The following is a 13,326-nucleotide window of genomic DNA, read 5'->3' as shown; positions in this document are numbered from 1 at the left end:
CAGGAACCCTGTCTTAAAATACTATTGCACCACGCACAGCCTAGACACTCAAAAACACTGGTTGACTTGTTTATGCTGGATTTGTCTGATGATAGAAATGAAGAGACACACACTGTAGTTCAGTTTGCAATTCGATCGCTCATTAAATTGGCCCATTAAACACAAATACTTTCTTTTTTCTAATATATTGCTCACAACAAGGTTTTTTTCCCCTCTTGAGTCATTGAAAAGAGCATAATAGCATGATAAACACTGGGGAAGAAAGACTTCTGATAGACATGTTTGCCAAAACTTTTCTCTTATACTATTACAAGGTAAATACAAGATCTGCAGATGTTGTGAATTTATACTACTTATCTCTTGATTAAATAATGCTGCACAACAAACCACAACCCCGCAGTGGCTACAATAGGAAACCTTTATCTTTGAGCCTGTGTAGGTTGGCTGGGCAGTTCTACTGATCTGAGCTGGTCTAGATGGGCTCACTGGTGCACCCAGAGCCTGCTGTGGGCTAGCAGCCAGCTTTGCTAATCTTGGCTTGGCTCTTCTGATGTCTGGGGACTTGGCTGGGGTGACTGAACTGATTGAGCTTGTTCCCATGTGTTCGCTCATCTTCCAACAGGTTAGCTCAGGCTCATTCTTGTGGTGATGAAGGGTACTGAAAGACAGAGCCAGTGGGGGCAAGGCCCCTAAGGTCTAGACTCAGTATTGGCCCACCACTCTTCCTTCCCACTGGTTAAAATAGTCACTGGACCAGCTCTGATTCATGGGGTTGGGGAAACAAGGCCCCACTTCTTGATGGTTGGAGCTAATTCACTTGCAAAGGATAAGGAAACAGGAATGGAGAATACCAGCTGTTTTTGCAGCCTACCCCAGAGTAAACAGACCTGGCTTCATATGCCAGCACAGTTTTCTAGTTGCATAATATTGAGCAATTTATTTAACCACTCTGAGCTCTGTCCCTCAATAGGAAAATAAGTCCTGTGAGGATAGAAGGAAATCTATACCCAGACTCAGGGACTTATTAAGGAACGCAATAAATATCAACAAATTACTCACAACTCTCCCAACAGCTGTTCAGAGGAGGGAAGGAGGTGTACGGCATCTCTTACCATGATGAAAATTAGATAATTTTATTTAAATTTGACTTGGAGATACAAAATGCTAAACTCAAATGCATATTTCAGGAGGAAAATGACATAAAAGTTTGAGCAATAACTTGAAAGATTTTGAAGAAATTAACTGTGTGCTGATCCTATGGGTCAACAAAGGGTAGGTCACAAGGTCTGTGGTCAGACCACAGGGAATTTCTCGCCAGTTTTTTTGGTCATACTTCACTTCTAGTCGAGTGAAAAAACCAGCAGCTACTCTCTCGTTCCCAATCTCCATGTAAATTTTCTTATCTCAGGTGTCCTCAGAAGACATCCGAGCTGGGTCAGAGAACTCTCAAGCTGCACATCAGCCATGAGGCAGGGAGCAAGTTGTAGCAATGGGCTAGGTGTGGGGCTGTCATGGTCCCGCCTATGATTGTGACTTAGTTCAGGGTAAATGTTATAAGTACTAATCGAATGAATCTAAAAGAGGAAGAATCACAGAGGTGACCACAAAGGCGAAGCATAACTAACATTTACTCACTCATTCCAAAAGATTTATTGAAGTTCCTGCTCTGTCAGCGTTGGGGGAATAGTTAATGAGACAGGGAGGAGGAGTGTTTGTATTTGGTGTATTTTCAGCTAACATTTATTTTATTTTTAATTACCCCCCTCAACTTATTGAGGTATAATTGACAAATAAAAATTAAACATAAAGCGTGCAACATGATGATTTGATATATGTATATAGTGTGAAACGATTACCACAATCAAGCTAACTAAAACCACTAACATATAACACAATTACCTTTTTTGGCATGTGTGGTGAAAACATTTACAATCTACTCACTTTGCAAATTTCACTATAAAATACAGCATTGTGAACTATAATCACCACACTGTACATTAGATCCCCAGAATTCACTCATCTTATAACTAAAAGCTGATACCATTTGGCCAATATCTCTCCACTTCCCATGGCACCCAGGCCTTGACAACCACTGTTCTATTCGCTGCTTCTATGAACTTAAATTTTTTAGACTCCACATGTAAGTGAGATTATACAGTATTTGTCTTTCTGTGTCTGGCTTCCTCATATAGCAAATTGTCTTCCAGGTTCAACCGTATAGTTGCAAGAGGCAGGATCTTCTTTATTATGTCAATAATATATATTTATCACATTTTCTTTATCCATTAATCCATCAACAGACGGATTGTTTGTTTCCATATCTTGGCTACTGAGAATCATTCTGCTAACATGAATTAAGTACTTACTATGCATTAGCTGGCTTCCCAGGGGGCTCAGTGGTAAAGAAACCGCCTGTCAACACAGGAAGACCCCTTGAGAAAGGAAATGGCAACCCATTCCAGGATTGTTGCCTGCGAAGTCCCATGGACAGAGAAGCCTGGTGGGCTAAGGTCCATGGGGTCACAATGAGTCGTATATGATTTGGGGTCTAAAAGAACAAAAACAACAATACATTAGCTACTGCACTAGGCACTCACACATATGTCTCATTTTTTTTTTTAATTTTTATTTTTTTTTATATATGTCTCATTTAACCTTCGACATAGTCCTAGAAGGAAGGTGCTGTTTTGCTGTTTCATAAATGAAGAAACTGAAGTTTGGAGTTGTTATTTATCTTACCCAAGGTCACCCAGCTAACAAGTTCCTTGAGAGGTTAACATTTGAAGTAATGGAACGGGGAAGATTTAAGTGACAATATCCACTGGGGGCTTGGGGGCTCAGAGAGAGGTCAGAACTGGGAATGCACTGCCTCTAACAGGCAGGTGTTCAGTCACTGTTATGACAAGACAGGGATAAGGATTTGGATGAAGGAAGAAAAGCAGAGAAATAGAGGCTGAATTCTAAACCTTTCAGAAGTGATGTGATGGAACAGGAACCAAGGAAGACAATACACAAAGTGGAATCTGAAAGGTGCCCACAGGGTGTGATCTCATTAAAGAAGTCAAAGAACAAGAATTTGAGAAGAAGGTTATTCAGAAAGCTGTTTCCTGGTGTTCTGCGAAGAATTTCATGATTTCCCATTCTGTGCACTGCCCTCATTTGCATGCCTGACAGCATAAAATACTTGCATCTTTTTTATGCTGTTTACAGTTTATCCTTGGAATCCTTATCAGCCACGGAAATAAACTTTCAAATGCTATTTAGATAAAAGCTTTATGTTTCCATCCCCCTCCACCTCCAACTCCTGGTAGCGTCCAGCCTGACGTGGACACCCCAAATATTACTTATCTGGAGCCAATGTCCTCGTTTCTCTCTGCTGAGTCCACACATCCTTGTTTGACCAAATAACAGGAACAAACAATTCCTTCTATAATGGATGTACCCTAAGGTGTCACGCTTCTGAGAATCTCATTTGACAATCGATTCCCCTGAACCATGGTACAATGTGACTTTAGTTCACACATTTGTTATTTATTGGGCTCGAATGGTAGGTATTTGACCAAGTAGGCTGTGCCTCCAGGCCAAAACAGCACAGGTAGTGACCAGCTCACAAAGGGGAGGAAGAAGCTAGGAGGGGGCTGGAACACAGCTATAGATGGTCAGTGAGGGGCCAGAGTAGCTGACCACATCAGCAAAAGGTTACTTAACTGAGAACAATGGAACTGTAGTACCATGTCCCCCCAACTTTTAAAACTGTGAAATAACTATTAATACTGGTTAAGACTTTTTGCACATTTACTATGTGCAGGGCATGGCAACCAACACATTCTATGCATTAGTCCAGTTTGACCCTCACAAGGACTCAATGGCTGAGGTTTAATGGTCAGTTCCTCCACTCGCCAGAGGATAGATGAGATTCTGACTAGATTTTGGAAAAGGTGAAATACCTGGGTTCACCTCTTCACCAAAATCCTGGCCTCTAGGTACCACTGTCCAACAGAACTTCCTGTGATGAAGGAAATGTTTGATATGCTGTCCAGTATGGTACTAGCTACACATTGGTGTAGAGCTTGAAATGTGATTGCTGCAATGGACTAGCAACAAGAAACAAACACAAAAAACTTGAATTTTGATTAAAATTTAAATGTAAATAACTACACTTAGGGCTTCCCTGGTGGTTCAGTGGTAAAAAAAAAAAAAAAAAAAACCATCTGCTAATGCAGGAGATGAAAGGTTCCATCCCTGGTCCAGGAAGATTCCCTGGAGAAGAAAATGGCAACTCACTCCAATATTCTTGCCTGGGATATCCCACAGACAGAGGAGCCTGGTAGAGTCCATGGGGGAGTCCATGGGGCCTCAAACTTAGCAACTAAACAACAAAGCCACATTTCATAGCCATTTTGGACTGCACAGACACAGAACATTTCCACCATTACAGAAAATTCTATTGGATAGCACTCTTTAAGAGAAACGCTGCATTTTCCCCTTCTTTCCTCATTAGATTCCAAGGCAAGGAGAAGAGTTTGTCCACCTCCTTCCCAGCTCCTCCGGCCTCACGGAAAGGAGAATCCTTTCCTCTTTCCATCTTCTCCAACTCCACCTCCACACCACCCACCCCTCGGAACCAGCCTTGCCTGGGGCTGGGGGGAGCCCTGAAGGGGGAGGCAGATGGGAGTGACCTTCTCTATCAGCACCATCGTCAATAATCCACCAAGTCTCACCTCTGAAAAGATGAAAATCATTCTGTCAGAGATAGGGTCAGCCGAGCTAAACCTGAACAAGCAACACAACCAACCAACATTTCACGACAGAAATAAAAGAACTGCCCTTGGCTTTTCTAGGGCCTCTATGACAAGTGATGTAAATGGAGGAAAGCCTGTGAGCTTTCTTCCTCTTCTTCAAAACTTTTAAAAACAACTGGTTATCCTACATTAGTGGAAAAATGGGGCTTCTCAGCCACCCAAAGCAATGTTTAACTAAGGAAAGTATTTTTCTGAACCAAAAAGGACCCCAGCCTTTAACCAAAAGACCTTCACAGTTGAAGGCTCAAGGCTCCCTGCAGACTCGACATTTTAAATCCATATTCAATGCTAATGAATTCTTTTACAAGTCCTATTTGCAAATTATGCTGCATTTTTTGTTTGCTTGTTTTGAAGGGCATGTGGAATGGAACCCCTACTCCCTGTGTTGGAAGGGGAGTCTTAACCACTGGACGACCAGGGAAGGCCCTCTATAGCGTGCCTCGAAGGTATCTTCACTAGTCTTTACTTTCAGGTAACTTAGAGCTTTCTCTTACAAGTGAAAAGAGCTAGCTCATCCAGATTTATAAAGAGCAGGAAACTGAGGAGAGGGGAAGAAACAAAATAGCCAGATGTAAAAGGAGGAAGGACTTTGGCGTCTGTTTGTAAAAAAATACCCTAAGGTATGGTGTGGCCACTGCATCATAACTTTCTAATCCCCTTCTCAAATTTTCCAAAAAGTCGGACTCATTGTGAAACTCTGAAGTACCACCGACTAAATCACCTAGGGATTTTTGTTATAAGTGGCTCTGGGGTTGGACCTGCAATTCTGCATTTCTAGCAAGGTCCCAGATGACGCTGATGCTTTGTGGAGTAGCAAGCGTGTAGACCCCAAGAAGTTGGGATCGGACCTCCTCAGTTCAGAGACTTCGCTCCTGACAAGAAGTGGGATTTACGGGAAGGTCCCTGGGGCAGCTCCTTGGTCAGGCCCATGGGACAGCCGACTTTAGGGCGACGCTGGCGGAGGGGGCGAACCTTAGCATGAGCAACAGCATTAATTTTTACTGGGGTGTGTTACATACCGGGCTCCTGCGCCTCATTCATTTTGTCCTCTCATCAAGCACAGGAAGTGGACACTATTATCGTCGTTTTACAGGTGGAGACACTGAACTCGGAGGTTTGAGTAACTTGCCTACGGTCACGGCTTTTCCGGAGAGTTGAATCTAGGTCCTCCAACTCGAAGAAACAGCGCTTTAAACACGTCGGAGCCTCAGTTTTCTGTGCTGTGAAATGGACGGGCTGCACGGGCAGAGATCCCTGCCGCGTACACCTCAGGGAGCCCTTGGATTCCTGAAGCAGAGCTTGCTCTTTGACCCTGCAGGGGAAAGTTCTTTCGGAGAACACCGAGCCCTCTCTGCCTGCCTGCTAGGTCAGGGGCAACGCACCGCCGTTCCCGGGGAGGGTCGGGCAGTCCGGAGCGCGGTGGCTCGGGTCAGAGCGGGCAGGTCCATTACATAACCGCGAGGCGGCCCCTCACCCCTCGCCAAGCCGCGGCCCGTAGAGCGGATCCCGGGATAAATCCCACTCACCCGCCGGCCAGAGTCCACGGCGGAGCTGGGGGCGTTGAACTCTGGTGCATTTCGGAGGCTGAGCGCGGGGATTTTCCCCGCCACGCTCTCCGCCTCCCGCGCTGCCCGTGGGGCCCCCAGCCCAGCCGGCGCCTCCGCCGCGTCCGCTCCCCGCCCCTCGGGAGCGCGGACCGCGGCGCCTGGGGCCCGGGAAGGGGCCACCGCGCGGGGACGCGGCACGGTGGGTGCGCCCCGGGGGCATGTCCGCACGCCACCGTCCGGGCTGCAGCGGTCCACGCGAGGTGAGCAAGCGGAGCGGCCGGGAGGAGAGGGGGGATCTGCACTTACTGGGCGGGCTGCGGAGAGCTGGAGGCTGGCCGCCGGGCTGCCGGGGCGCAGTCTCCCGCCGATCGCTCTGGCACCAGGATCCCCAGCGCGCCGGCCCGGGAGCCCACTGGCACACCCTCTGTCCGCTGTCAGGACGCGGTGGCTCAGGTGACCCGGGCATCCTTCGCGGCCGGGCGGCAGGCTCTAGGACTGGGCTGGGTGGAAGTGGCAGAGGGCGCTCCCTTGGCTGCCCGGCGACGCACCGGGAGCCCGCCACCATAGCTTGGTCCCTCGGAGCGCCCGTTGTGTTGGGGAAGGACACATGCCCACCTGCCCCGGCGGTGCTGGGCCGGTGCTCGGGCAGTTTCTGGGCAGGTGGCTGGACAGGGAGCGGCTTTGATCCCCACCTCCAGTGGTTTCCAAATGCCGACTTCTTGTGCAGGAGAGATCACACAAGATTCCTTCTGAATTCTGTACCGAATGTATCTTATTTATTTCGAATCTTCCCTTTCCCTCAGGTGATGTTTACTTAATTTCCATTGACTTAATTTCTTAGTTGCTCCTCAAAGAAAGTCAGTGATACCTGTAGTGCAAACTCAAGGACAAGTGCTTGAAGCAAAATTTGAGAGCAGGGGTCCAGTAAGTCCTGAGGCAACTTGGTTAGCCTTTGGCTTTCACAACTCAGCATTCATTCTGAATCTCTTGTGATTTTTTTTTTTTTTTTTTTTTCGGTATTGAGTCAGTTGGGACCTACTAGGGCACTGGTTAATCCTTCCATTCTGGAGGGACTCTAATTAGTTTAACTTACCTTTTCTGTGCTAAGATCTGGTCTCTCTGGTGGCTGCAGTCAGCTTAACCCAGAAGCAAAGTCTTCAGACTCTCCATATTTAGAAACACACTCTCATCAGGTGTTTGGGAGATCACTAGCTTTTAAAATCATCCACTGCCTTGCCATAAACGTCATGTCAAACTAGGCAAATAGTGTCTGACCCTCCCAGGAGTAGTAATTAAGTGACTGGATTTGGTCACTTATAATCACAGGATCTTGGAAATTGTTCAGGTTTTTAGAGACCGTCTGGTCAAACTCTTCACTAGACAGCATGGGAAGCTCAGTTTCCTGTTAGCAAGGATTGGTTAAGTTCATTGGTGACTGAGGCAAGTACCAAAATCCGGGCCCTCTCCTTCCAACTCAGTTCAGTTTTCAAACCATATTACTTTCAGGCATTTAGAACAAAATTGATGATTAGAGTCATCTGATCATGTCATTTTCCTGTTAATATTTTTTGTCTTTTTTTTTTAAACTGGTGGGATTCTGAAATAGTTGAGAGGTCAATTTAGTCAAACCACCTTTTAGTATAATTTTTTAAAATACCCTTAATTTTAAGTAATATATCTTAAATGCATGTATTTAAATAATAATATGAAGATGAATATGGAGATACATTACAGGTGAACTGCCAGGAGAAGAAAAGTAATCAAAACTACAGATGGATAAAATTTATCCTCATCTATCTTTGGAGTCCCTTTGGGTTCTTACCTTCTGGGCTGATCATTGGTTAGAATTCAGAGTGTGATTTGTGACTTTGGAGCTGGCTTGGGAAAAGTGGCTTATATGAGGACAATTTGTGTGTTGTGATTAACACGATAACCTATAACTGTGCTCAGAGAAAGGAAGTCTTTAAAAAGAGACTTATTTAGCATTTTGGGCTCCCCAGATGGCTTAGTGGTAAAGAATCTGCCTGCCAGTGCAGGAGACTTGGGTTGATTCCTGGATTGGGAGTATACTGGCAGAGGAAATGGCAACCCACTCCAGTATTCTTGCCTGGGAGATCTCATGGCTAGAGGAGCATGGTGGGCTACAATCCTTGGAGTTGCAAAAAGTCAACACGGCTTAGGGACTGAACACACATATTTAGCATTTTCCCATTACATTACACATTTTTTATGTTTTTCAGTTTACTTTAATAGGTATTTATTGAGTGCCTACTCTGTGCCCAGTGATGTTCTGGTCACTCAAGGTATGTCAGTGAGTAAAACAAAGAACTTTGGTCTTGTGAACCTCAGGTTACAATTTATTTATTAGAATTTTTCCAGGATTGTTTGGCAGATGGAAGAGAATTTCAGCTTTGCCTAAAATAGGCAGGTAGTTCCCAGGCAAGAATACTGGAGTGGGTTGCCATTTCCTTTTCCAGGGACTCTCCCCAACCCAGGGCTTGAACTTACTTCTCCTGCGTTGGCAGGCAGATTCTTTACCACTGAACCACCAGGGAAGCCCTTAAAGTAGGGAAATGAACACAAGTATTCCAAATTATCTTCCTTCCAATCCCATAATTCTGCTGATTTTATAATCAGTGTGAAAATAAATACAGAAACAAATTCAGGTAAAGTTACTTTGACTTTTATGAACTGATGTACATGAATTCTACATGAATAGAAATTCCCACACTTGGTTACTTTATGTCTGTTCATTCAGAGTCCCTGAAATGACACTTCCTTTAGTGCAAGGACATCACTGTGGTGACATTAAACTTAATGAAGCATGAAAGGATTAGTTTTCTCAATGATGTTGGTGCCCTGATGTCAGCGTTGTGGACTATAATTGTATTAGTTTTAAGATGTAGCTTCTTATTTATTTATGAAGGTAAGTGTTGTGCTTTGATTTTGTCTCAGTTTGCATCATCCCCTGCTCCCTCCATGTTAATAGGCAGCACAGTGTTGTGACTTATTGCTAAATCTTGTTACCACAGAGGTTTTTCTTATTAATCAGACATTGCCATTTTAAGCATGTCCTGATCTTCTCAATTGCTTTTTCTTCAGAATGGCATGGTTTACAAGCTCAGGCATGTTTTTTGTTTTTAACAAAGGCTTATCAAAATGAAGTTGGCAGTTTTTCAGTCATATATAGCCAAAAAAAGGTATTCAATACAGCTTTGGGGATTGTTTATGCATTCCTTACCTAACCAATGGCTTTGCTTTTAAATATCGCCAATTTGGAAGCGATCTTCTTCTGAGTCCCTTTCTGCAATATCTAAAAACCCATTTAAGTTGTATGATAATTTAATTTAGAAAAACTAAATCCACACTTGAAGACGTTGGGAGATTTTGAGTACAAAGATTTTTGTCTCTGTTTTTAATTTGTTCTACATCAAAGGACATCAGAAAGTGTCATTATCTAACAACGTCCTATTTGAAAGTGATCTCTATTTAACACTCGGAGGAGAGTCATGACGCCTGACAGCTGCTAGGTACCCAGGGGCAGTTGCTTTTCTTCCTTTGCCTACCACTATGCCCCCATCAGATTCTTACCTTCCCCCCCACCACCCCTCTTACTGCACATTGAAGAAAGAGATGTGTTGCTCTGTAGCCAGGTATTAAGTTACACACCTTTAATTAATTATTTAATCAATGTACTCCTTCATTATTTACTTTACAAATATTTGTTGAACTTCTTATTACAGACTTGTTCAAAGATTGTGTCCTGCATTCCTCGTTTCCTGTGCCGGTGCCTGTAGGGGATATAAAAACATGCTACTTGCCTCTGAAGCAGTCTATGGTCTCATATGGAAAAAAAGACATTGTGTAACTAGCTCTATGGCTTCCCTGTTGCCTCAGTGGTAGAGAATCCTCCTGCCAATGTAGGAGACTCAGGTATGATCCCTGGGTCAGGAAGATTCCCTGGAGGAATGCATGGCAACCTACTCCAGTATTCTTCCCTGGGAAATCCCATGGACAGAGGAGCCTGGTGGGCTACAGCCCATGGGGTCACGAAAGAATCAGACACAACTTAGAGAATAAAGCAACAGCAACAACTAGCTACAGAATACCAGTTATGACTAGCATAAGAGATAGATTATTTTAGAAATTAAAAGGAAGGAGAGCGAGCAGGTAGGCACCATGAGGAGTCAAGGCTTAGGAGGAGGACATGTTTGAGCTGATCTTTAAAAGGTAAGTAGGATGGTAAAGTTTTTATTGAGGCATCAGGGTAACCTATCTCAATGGGAGCCCATCTTTGCTTCTTTTGAAGGCTTAGACATATGGAAGACTTCCTTTTGGGATAGTTGAAGTTATGTTGTGTTGTCTAATAGACACAGATCATCTCTATACCTCTGCATACACACCATTTCATCCTAGGTAATGGAGTACCCATCAACACTAATGCATCTGATGGGGTTAACTATTGCTCTCCCTTCCCTCTGAAAAAGGAACCTATTGCTGCTCAGAACGCAGAGGCCACTGTGGCAAATAACTGTCATCATAATAAACTGGTGTACTTTGCTTTTATCAGCTCAGGTTCATGCTTACAGTGGTGTTTGGTCACAGTCTTGTTTATTTTAATAATACTTGCTACTGTAATTTTGTGATTTAATTAAATAGTAAACAAACATATAATGGGAGTGCCTAAAAGGAATGCTGCTTCTGTCACAGAGATTTGTAAAAATAAGCCATATTAAAAAACAATATAAACGGCTGCAACTTGGATGAACCATGAACACATTATGATGAGTGAAAGAAAGCAGATACAAAAGACCACAAATTGTGATTCCACTTGTAGGAGATATCCCCAATAGGTAAATATACAGGGACGAAATGTACATTTGTGGTTGCCAGGGTAGAGGGTAGAGGGAATTGAGAGTGAATGGTAATAGGTACAAGATTTCTTTTTGGGGTGATGGCTGGATTCTGGAATTAGTGGTGTTGGTTTTATAACATCTGAATTATATACTTTAGGAGGTTAAATTTTTTAAAAATCAACAAACTGCTACTCCGCAGGTATGGAATAGTTTGCTTTTATAAAAGATTAGAAAACTATAGTTAAAAAAAAAATACTAGAGAGATTTTTACTCTCAGGTTTTTTCACAAGTGCCTTTAAGGTACAAATGCATTTAAGAAATGGAAGGAGGAAATCTGGCCATAGTTTAACCGAGAAAGACAGCACAGAACTGAGACCATCAGGAGACATGCAACAATTAGTGAATGATTCCCCTTTATTTATGTGACTGAAATTGAAATATGTTTGAAACATGGTGTATCAGCTTTTTGACTCCCTGCTTTTACTGACTTCTGATTGCTTCAATTATGAGCGCTTATAATGTTCCAACTTCTTAGGGTACCCTGGTGTATCTTGAAAATAGCTCATCTTTTTGGCTCTGGAGGGAAATTCCATGTTTATGAGTTTCGCTTATGGATGTCATATTAGTCCCTTCTGATTGCAGAGAAGGCCGGAACCTAATTTTCAATCTACTAAATCACCATAAAAATCACAACCCGTTTTTCCCCAAATTGTCTTATATCTTCCTGGATATACATGTAAACAAAGTAGCAACATAAAATCTTAACTCTACCCGTAAGTACACACTTGTAGACTTTATAATTTTTCAAAATATTTTGAGCACAATTCACCATTTTGTGGTTTAACATATTACAGATTAAGGCCATAATTGCTTATTTTATAATTCTTTTTTTATTTGATGAAATACTTTCCATAGAAGTGGACTCATATTTATCTACCAAAACCAGCTGTATTTATTGAAATAGCAATCTCAGTTCTCTAAGTGTTAGTCACTCAGTTGTGTCTGATTCTTTGAGACTCCATGGACTGTAGCCCACCAGGCTCCTCTGACCCTGGAATTCTCCAGGCAAAAATACTGGGATGGGTAGCCATTCCCTTCTCCAGAGGACCTTCCCAGCTCAGGGCTGAACTCTGATCTCTTGCATTGAAGACAGATTATTTACAATCTGAGCTCTAGGGAAGCTGAACCTATATGAAAACAATGACATTCACAGCTCATGAAGGAGCCACCAAAAAAACCACCCCCTAAACCCTCAAAACCATACTCACAGCCTTAAAGGAAAGCTTTAAAGAATCTGCTTTAAGGAAAAGAGAGCCTTTTTAGTCAGATATGGGTTGACCAGACAACCTTGTATGTGTTTGTTAGTCACTCAATCATATCTGACTCTTCGCAACCCCATGGACTATAGCCTGCTAAACTCCTCTGTCCATGGGATTTTCCAAGCAAGAATACTGGAGTGGGTTGCTATTTCTTTCTTCAGAGATCTTTCTGACCTAGGGATCGAACCCAGGTCTCCTGCATTGCAGATTCTTTACTGTCTGAGGCACCAGGGAAGCCCCAAGCGCCCTTTCCCATCACTATTAACTTACCCTGGACAGGGGGAGCCCAATACATGGGCATTGCTGCTATCACAAAGGATTTGTTCAGATTGATGTTTGACAACTGAGTTGATCAATCAATTCAAGACGATATTGATGGCTCTGAAGCCTGGTGACACATTAGAATCACCTGAGGAAGGAAAAGAAAACACTGGTGCCAAGGGCCAGCCTCAAAAATTCTGACTCAGTAGAACTAGGATAGATCCAGGATATCACGCATTTTTAAAGCTCAGGTGAATCTCATGTGCAACCAGGGTTGAGAACCACCGATCTACATAATACTTAATCATTTTATGCTTTTTCAAAATAAATGTTATTGAAACAAATGGTTGTTAGAGTCTCTTTTTATCGTATCTGAAGACAAAATTAAATGTGATCATTTTTTCTCCTTTTTTTTTTTTGCTTGGTAATTTCTCTATACAGTGGCCACTCAGTATATGAGAAGCTTTCCTAATGGTTGAGTGAATTTCCCCTGATTTTTCCCCTCTGTGAGATTCACTGAGCTTACAGTGTCAGAAGAGCC

The 13,326-nt window shown here is 43.1% G+C and overlaps 1 protein-coding gene and 1 long non-coding RNA gene across 6 annotated transcripts in view; one reads left to right on the top strand and one right to left on the bottom strand.

Annotated features, from left to right (window-relative positions):
- Positions 1-418: 418 nt before the first annotated feature.
- On the bottom strand, positions 419-7,551 carry LOC136159974 (uncharacterized). Its single transcript, XR_010661545.1, has 5 exons — positions 7,443-7,551; positions 6,965-7,105; positions 5,822-6,114; positions 2,367-2,548; positions 419-658 (listed from the first exon to the last, which is right to left on the bottom strand). It is a non-coding gene; the product is annotated as an uncharacterized lncRNA (long non-coding RNA).
- Positions 6,443-13,326, top strand: part of SLC16A12 (solute carrier family 16 member 12) — a 101,198-nt gene continuing 94,314 nt past the window's right edge. The window contains exon 1 of one of the 5 annotated variants that reach the window (XM_065922866.1): positions 6,443-6,609. The gene's annotated coding sequence lies outside the window, so the exon portion shown is untranslated. Of the gene's footprint in view, positions 6,610-6,672; positions 6,803-13,326 lie in introns of those variants that run through there. The other 4 variants (XM_065922874.1, XM_065922873.1, XM_065922865.1 and 1 more) reach the window with 4 other exon arrangements.

Source organism: Muntiacus reevesi, chromosome 2 (assembly GCF_963930625.1).
Source record: "Muntiacus reevesi chromosome 2, mMunRee1.1, whole genome shotgun sequence".
In the NCBI taxonomy this organism is placed as follows: Eukaryota; Metazoa; Chordata; class Mammalia; order Artiodactyla; family Cervidae; genus Muntiacus; species Muntiacus reevesi.
This window is presented reverse-complemented; position numbering and strand designations above follow the sequence as displayed.